Genomic DNA, 8,805 nt, shown 5'->3' with positions numbered 1-8,805 from the left:
CACCGTCGCATCAGTTCAAAAACGGCCGCATTGATCAATTTTATTGACATATTGAAAAGGGAAATAATTTTTCTATTTTTCCAAGTTGAAAAAGAAAATCGAGTTATTGCCCTTTTCATTAATGCTAAGATAGACGATTTATTAGAAAAACAATATCTTTCTTCTAAATCTACAGTATTTTATAAGTTAACTTTTAAATAAATGTTTGGAATAACATTATTTTTAGTTGAATACATATTATAACTAATTTCAGAGAACAAAGCTTAAGAATTAGTAGATATCATTTTATTTTACAAATGACTAAATCCTCCTTCCAAAAAAAAACCCAACCTGCCTACCGCATTGAATTTTGATTTTGTGGCCCGAGAAACAATTGATTAATATTTTTTGGCCTTGAAACATTTTGTTTACATGTATTTGATTTTTTTCACTTTACCACTGTGACACTCAGCCACAAAGGGATTGTCTCTGGTGTCTACACATAAACCCCATGGCTCAAATAGATCACAGTTATCAATGAAACAGAGGAACTGTCCATCCTGATCTAGGATGTGAATACATTTGTTGTTACAATCTGAAAAAGATCATGAAATAGGATTTTCAGGTTTAGACAATTGTCATTTTCTTATTTGCTTGTAAATTTCTTTTTCAGGTTTGAAATTTTTTTCTCTCTCTCCTCTCTCTCACTCCCTCCACTCTCTCACTCTCTCCTCTCACTCTCTCTCTCCTCTCTCACCTCTCTCTCACTCTCTCTCCTCTCTATCACTTTCTCTCACTCTTCTCTCCCTCTCCTCTCTCTCACTCTCTCCTCTCTCTCCTCTCTGTCCTTCCAATTTGCCTCCAACTCCAATGTTACTAGAACTTAAATCCAGTTAACACCAGTCTCCACACAAAGTCCAGCAGATAACTACAATCTCAACACAAAGAGTCCAGTTAACACCAATCTCAACACAAAGTCAAGAAGTTAACTATAATATCAACACAATGAGTCCAGTTAACACCAATCTCAACACAAAGTCCAGCAGATAACTACAATATCAACACAATGAGTCAAGTTAACAGCAATCTCCACACAAAAAGTCCAGTTAACACCAATCTCCACACAAAGCCCAGCAGATAACTACAATATCAACACAATGAGTCCTGTTAACACCAATCTCCACACAAAGCCCAGCAGATAACTACAATATCAACACAATGAGTCCAGCAGATAATGACAATCTCAACAAAGAGTCCAGCAGATAACGACAATCTCAACACAAAGAGTCCAACAGATAACGACAATCTCAACACAAAGAGTCCAGCAGATAACGACAATCTCAACACAAAGAGTCCAGCAGATAACGACAATCTCAACACAAAGAGTCCAACAGATAACGACAATCTCAATACAAAGAGTCCAGCAGATAACGACAATCTCAACACAAAGAGTCCAACAGATAACGACAATCTCAATACAAAGAGTCCAGCAGATAACAACAATCTCAACACAAAGAGTCCAACAGATAACGACAATCTCAACACAAAGAGTCCAGCAGATAACGACAATCTCAACACAAAGAGTCCAGCAGATAACGACAATCTCAACACAAAGAGTCCAGCAGATAACGACAATCTCAATACAAAGAGTCCATACAGCAGGTCCGACTGGTTGTTTGGAGACCCTTACGACAACCTCAACATTATTATTCTCTACATGACATGAATAAAAGTCATGATTATAATTACTTTAAAGAAGATGGGGGAACAAGGCGTGTAGAATGCCTAAAGCTTCAAATTTTATGAAATCATATCCAATTTGCAAATTAAGTTTTTAAATTAAGTTCTCATTATTGAAATTTATGACATTATGATAAACAAAACCTTACTGGGAGAAAAAAAATGTCGGAATCTTTCTTTTCTTTTATTAAAGATATAAGATGGTATTCGTGAGATTCGAACTTTAGCAGTTAAAAATCTGAAGTATCATTATACTTTGAGACGAACGTGCTAACCACTACGCTACATGTACATGGCTCATGATGAATGTTGGGGCTTTTAATGCATTTTGTGATATGACCTTTGACTTAAAAAACTTCAAGTATTTCTCCGAAAGATGCGATTGTTTTTTCATAAAAGTGTACTTTTAAGATAAAGTGGGTTTTCGCTCTGTGTTTTTGTAAACCAAATATTAATATTTTAATTTTTGCAAACTTTTACAATTATCTTTTTTTAAAAATGGACCGAAGACCCACTCATACTGAAAAAAAATTGTTAAAGTATGAGAAAATGATCTTTTTTGTTCTTTTTAGTGAGTGTTCAACTTTGCTATTTCATAGGCATTTAATAATTTCAGTCTTTCTGAAAATTTTGTAAATTGTAGAGATATAACATTAAGTAAACTTTAATGTTTGATGAAATATCAGAAAAAAAATAAATATAATTGAGATGTAATTTTTCAATTCATATTTGTCGCACTATAGGCACTTCGTCCGCATTATCCTCCCCCTCCCCCCACCCCGACCTATCTTCTTTGTAATAATAAGTTGTATGAATTAAATGAAACAAAAATGTTTTTGAGCACTGAGAAAATCCAGTTCATTTTGAACATAGAGTATCTTACATGTACATAAGATGACCCCCCCCCCCCCCACAAAACAAAAATTAACGACAGCATAGTAGAACTAAACAGAGACGTTGTTTCCTTTATATTTGGAAATGCATGCTATTTTGGTCAAATTATGATACATGTATAATGTTTTGAAATCTTAATTTTTTTTTTTCAAATCGTGTTATTCACTGATAGTGGAGTGACAAGACCATCAAAACTTTGAATTTAATGTACCACCCTACCCTACGGCTGATTTGTACTTTTTTGGTTAGATTTATTATCAAGCAATACTTTTTGCCCGGTCGTAGAAAATTCTATGGTCAAAAGTTAAAATAAAAGAAGATTAAAGATCAATGAATGAAATCTGAACATAATATGGTACATATAAAGAAAAGTTCAAGGAATTCGTGAAAATAATTTATATTTGTATAGAAATTTTATTTATTCGGTGAATATATTGATTTCATGGAAAAGGAACGAAAAATTGAATACGAATGTCTGTTTGTCTGTCTGTAAAATGAAAGGTTTGTCTTATAGTATCTTATTTAAAGAAGAAAAGTCGTTATTTATCATAATTGGCCCTGTAAAAATATGAAAATGTAAAGTGAAGCAATTTTTAAATTAATGGTCTATAACATATTTTTAGGGCACTAACTTAAAGATTTAAGTATTAGTTTGGCAAAAAGCGCGCGCGATTGGTAACAGTGAAAGTCGAAACCGGCAAAGTATTCCGGAAATCTACATTAATTTTTTTGGCATATTCAATGTATATAAACTCAATTTTTAATGTGTCCGCATTCGAGTATGTATTCCAAACTTTGTCAAATGCAAAATCATATCATAATCATTTATTTTAACATTTAATTTTGACCTTACAAAGATGCGGACATGACGAATTTTAATAAATTGTGTTTCGCAGATAAAGATAAATCATGACAATAATGACGTTTTTCTTCATTTATGCTTATTTCACAAATATCTAATGACCCTTTTCTTCAAGATAAATTGTATAAGTACTTTTTCACAATAAGAAAACACTACAATGACTAAAATTGTTCATAAAAGTAAATGTGCCTGTGTTTTTAAAAAAAGTTACCTAGGTAATTAAATTGTTTTATCTGTACATGACAAGTCGCAAATTACATTGAAATGTCTAAATGAAACCTGTGATGAATCAAAAATAATCACTCTTATAATGAAGTATTTATGTATTGTTTTTTATAATCAACATTTAATAGCACAAAAAATAATATATTTCCAATGAATACCTCTTTTAAAAATTACGTTGAATTAACTACCGGTAAAACGGCGTGTTGATGACGTCGAAAACATAAACAAAATGACGTCATAATATACCTGAGATAGACAACTTATTACTTGTACCTGTGCTGGATTGATGGGTGTAAACAGAAGAGAAAAGATTTGTTTGAACAGTCTTTTTGGTCGATTAGTCAGGGAGAAAGAGAGAGCATGTATATGCCGAAAAATGATTCTTTATCCTGTGATTTTATTCCTGGATAAGAAGTAAATATATATGAACATGTTGTAAGACTGTGGTATTTACATCTATGCATTCTACTCTGTTATAAATGTATATAATAGTCAAGAAGTAATACTATAGTATCTCATATACATATAATATTTTTTTGGAAATGTTCACACACACGCAGTACAATTGAGCATCGTAAGGCCAAATATATGATTTATTAAATATCATTGCCTAATCAAATTAATTCTGTTGTTTTATTAGAGATTTTATATTATAAGATTATTTAATGCCTTTTTCTGGTCTATTGACTGATCAGGCATTAAAAATTTGTTTTTTTAGTAAAAATTTTTACCTAATTTTATTTTTCGCTTTTTTAAATTTTTCCCAATTGCATATTACAGAAGGTTCCGGACAATATGAATTCATCGTAAAATTAATTCCTATGGTGCATCTGAGTTATCAATTAAAGATTGATTGCATAGACTATTGTTTGAAATTCCCCTCGAGAATTTTTCAGTGATATATTGAAACGCCTGCATTTGCGGATAGAGAGCTACAAATTCTGTCCTTTAATCACTCGGCACTTAGGGCCATTGAACAATGCGGGACCTTTTTCGTGCCAGCAGTGCACCTACTAAAACACAGGACCTCGATTTATAGGTCTCATCCGAAGGACCGGTCTCCATGTCCCACAGTGTACTCTCATTAAATAAAATATCCTACCATTGAAATCATACAATTTTTAAAAACGATGTCCAAAGATCAAGTATGATGAGAGGTCCCATGTCGCAGTAGGTGCACTGCTGGCACGAAAAAGATCCCTCACTGCTCGATGGCCCTAAGTGCCTTTATTGCTTACAAATCTTTCAAATAAACTTCTTCCGATTCAAGAAATGTGGAAACATACATAAAAGTATTAAATTTTGTAAACAATAAATCCTTTGTTTTGATGTTTACTCTCTTAGTTGAGGTCTTATTTATCTTTAGTAAAATCATTGTTCACACGGTCACTGAAAGTTGCGCAGTTTGTGCAGTTAGGTCCAGGTAGATACGAATCATTTCAAAAAAAAAAAAAACAAGATATCTTTCTCCTATTGTTACAGAACAATACATTTTATTTCTAATTTAGAGCCCATAACAGACAAGTTAGAGATTATTATATTGATTCGTTATGTATGTTCTATTTAAAATTACTTTTCATTCAAGGAAGTACATGTAGAATCGTTTTCGGAAGGGGGAGGGGCGGCCAGAGAAAAAAATCAACTCACCTCCATTATCTTCAAAAGTGAAAAAAAAGAAAAGAAAAAAGAGAAAATGTTCAAACTCGAAAAAATACTTTTTGTTGGGGGGGGGGGGTCTAAATTCTTCGGTATAATTTTTTTTTACTAACACATACTACAGTCTTGGAAAGGTTGGGGACCCCCTCCCTTAACTTACCCTGATGTAACGTGCCTGCAGTTGAATACTTAAATTGAGTGATATAGATATAGTTCAAAGATTTATAAGTTTAATATATAATGTGGCGGGGTGCTTTGAGATGGAAGGGGTCTGTAGAAATCGCAAATGCTAAATCGCCGATTAATGAAAAAATTATATCATTGAGAGGATTAGCATGTACACTATAGAATTGCAATGATTTGTGACATAAAGCGTTTCATAACAATGCTAAATGATATTTGTAGCGGTTGCAACAGGGCTTCCGGGGACAGGGGGAGGGGGTGTGTTGAATTCTCCCAGGAATATTTTGACGCCCGAATGGCTCTTAGTTTACTTCAGCTTATAAACGGCAGCAGGGTAGTGGATATGTGTGCGCATGACACGAGTATGGTTTGGTTTTCGGTATTTTGTGCCACGAGGATGTTCCTCGGACAGGGGTACAGAACTGGGAAATCTCTGTGGTTGTAAACGACAGCGACGTCACTAAAAAATAATGGTTCCCGAGATTCTTAATTGTTCAAAAATATTTACAATAAAATTTAAATACCCATACTACATGCACATGGTAACTGCTCGGGTCTAACTTAACGACAATGAGAACATAGTAGATATTCCAAGATTGATATCACAGACAGAATCCATACAATGTATATTATATGTACAAATCATTATTCTATCGCCTTAATTTGCTTGATGCGTTCATTACAAATTCTTTCCAATCTTATATCTTAGATATATTTGAAAGATATGAATCTAACTACGAGTATTTATAGATGTAATATTCAATAAAAGAGTTATACAACCATGTGCCCGAGCCTTCTGGGGGGGGGGGGGGGGGGGGCCCCACTTGAGAAAATGTGATTATTTTTGCTTTACTGGTATTGTATACGAATCTCTGTGTACCTTGTGAAATTGTTATCTTATTGAAATGATTATAATTTGTTAAAGACAAAATTATTAAGCGTTAATTAATACTGCACATGTATATTAAGAATATATTTTTTATGTTTGTTATTGTTACAGAATTTAGATTCATAAATATATTAATATAATTCAAGAAAATAAACTCTTCACAGATATTTTCTCCAAAACGTTTTATGCAATTAACGATTTAGCAAAGACTTGCGTATCGTAAAAAAAAAAATTCAAAATCGCTATTTTAAAAATACAGGAACTAAATAAAAGATTGGGTTATTGAGTTAACACATACAAGAAAAGAAATATAGAAAAAAAACTTAATATATTTGAAAATTAACATATTTTGAAACATGTAAATTTTGAAAGTTGGAGATAAAAAATTGATAACGTTATGTTTACATCGCGACGTCATGCCGTCAAGCACAACTTTTACGGAATATCATGCTATTTTTAAGAGGCTTCTGACTAAAAACTAAAAGTGGTATCGGAGAAATTTAAACTGTTTTGGAAAATATGCATTAAAGACACCTTTTGAAAAATCCCTCATCAGATTCAATCACAGGGCCGATTATAAACCATAACGACTCTTCTTCTTTGAAAGATTTAATGCTAATGTACTCTAATGTACAGGGTGTTTCAGAAAACATGCAACCATTTACTTTCCTCAACATATCGATATGCAAACAGGAACATTTGAAAGTGTTATATAAAATTATGCTAAAAGGGCTCAAGTTTTTATCAATATCAAGAGTTTTGAAAATAATTACCATTTTAATTAATTATGACGTCATATTTGACATCACTGAAAAAAGCGAGTTCAACATTTTTAATGTTTAGTTCAATAAAAATCAATCGTCAGAAATTCCGATACTGCTTAATCAGAGCATATCATCGGTTCATCTGATTACGGTAATGCATGAAAATAAGGTTTACAGAATGCAAAGAACTTACTAATAGCAATATAAAGTGGAAGTTGTATAAATGTGTTCAATTCTGTAGCCAATGGAATAGTTAAAACTTGATCAAAGAAAAGGGGGTGGGGTTAAAAAGTAGAACACATGAAAACATTTTGAATGTTACTAAAGAGGCATTGATCCAGAGACTCACGTGCAATCCTTTTGTGAAATAACTGAGTTGTAAACAAAATGAGTGAGTAAAGTGTAGATCAGATGTTGAGATAACGTTTTGAATCTTAAACCTTGGACTTGGTAGAACAAATGTTAGCAGGACCATTCAACTCTTTCAAAACCATTAAACTGGCTCCACACTCACCTGACTTAACACCCCTTGAATTTTATCTGTGGGGATATTTAATGGTCAAAGTGTTTAACCCCCCCCCCAAAGAAAAGAACTCAAAAATAGTCTGAAAATGAAACCTAATTCATTTCCAGGAGACTCTTTGCAAAAGTAATGAGAACTTTCTTGCATCGGATAGATTTTTTTCTTCCAGCAAAAACGACGCCGTTTAGAGCATATTTTTTAACTAAGTGAAATTTTACAAATTTATTTTTTCTTTTGTAATTCATTTTCTATTTGCCGTATTAACTTTATTTTAATAAGAATAAATCTTGAAGTTGTGACTTTTAATCAGATATGATGGTGCATGGTATGGGTCAAAACACCAGTAAAATCTAATCGATCAAAATGGTTGCATGTTTTCTGAAACACCCTGTACGTTATTCTTTACGCATAGTCACGTAATATTTAGTACACAAAGTAAAAAAAAAAAAACAAGAACAATAACACCCCCCTACCCCCCCCCCCCCCCCCCCCCCCCCCGAAATCTGACCATAAACTTCGCACTTTTTTAAATGTTATATTTAAATTAAGCCTTTTATATTTTTTATATCTGATTCATTATTTTTTAAAATAAATTGTTCGACGCCTTTTTAAAAGCTTTTTAAGTAAAATTTTTTTTCTAGAGATCATCCTTGCTCTCACACTAAATTTCGGTACTCCGGTCTCATCCAAAGGACAAACAACAGAATATTTAAGGTCTAAATTTTATTCATTTTTCTGTCTAAATAGCCCGATTAAATAGCTAAATAATTCATCAATAAATATTGTCTATGATTTGAATTTACGTTTAATTTGGTGAATAAGCGTTTACCCATTAATTAAGCAGGTTACATTGTGGAGATTTTAGGATTTTAAAAGATTTTAAACACGTATGGGTGTTAAAGTTGCAATTCTTTGAAAAGGGGAAAGCGTTAAATTAATGACGTAATACATTTGCTAGAGCTGTAATTTCTATTCATTGGTTTTCATGTACACGTACATGTATATCTTTATTGTTAACTTTTCAAGAATATGCTTTATTTGAAAACTAAAATTAGAAATTTTGTAAAACAGCTACACTGTAAATTTTAAG

This window comes from Saccostrea cucullata, unplaced genomic scaffold (genome assembly GCF_032062105.1).
Source record: "Saccostrea cucullata isolate Sc308-1 unplaced genomic scaffold, CSIRO_AGI_Scuc_v1 ctg3595, whole genome shotgun sequence".
Lineage (NCBI taxonomy): Eukaryota > Metazoa > Mollusca > Bivalvia > Ostreida > Ostreidae > Saccostrea > Saccostrea cuccullata.
The sequence above is the reverse complement of the archived record's forward strand: the minus strand, read 5'-3'. Positions refer to the sequence as shown.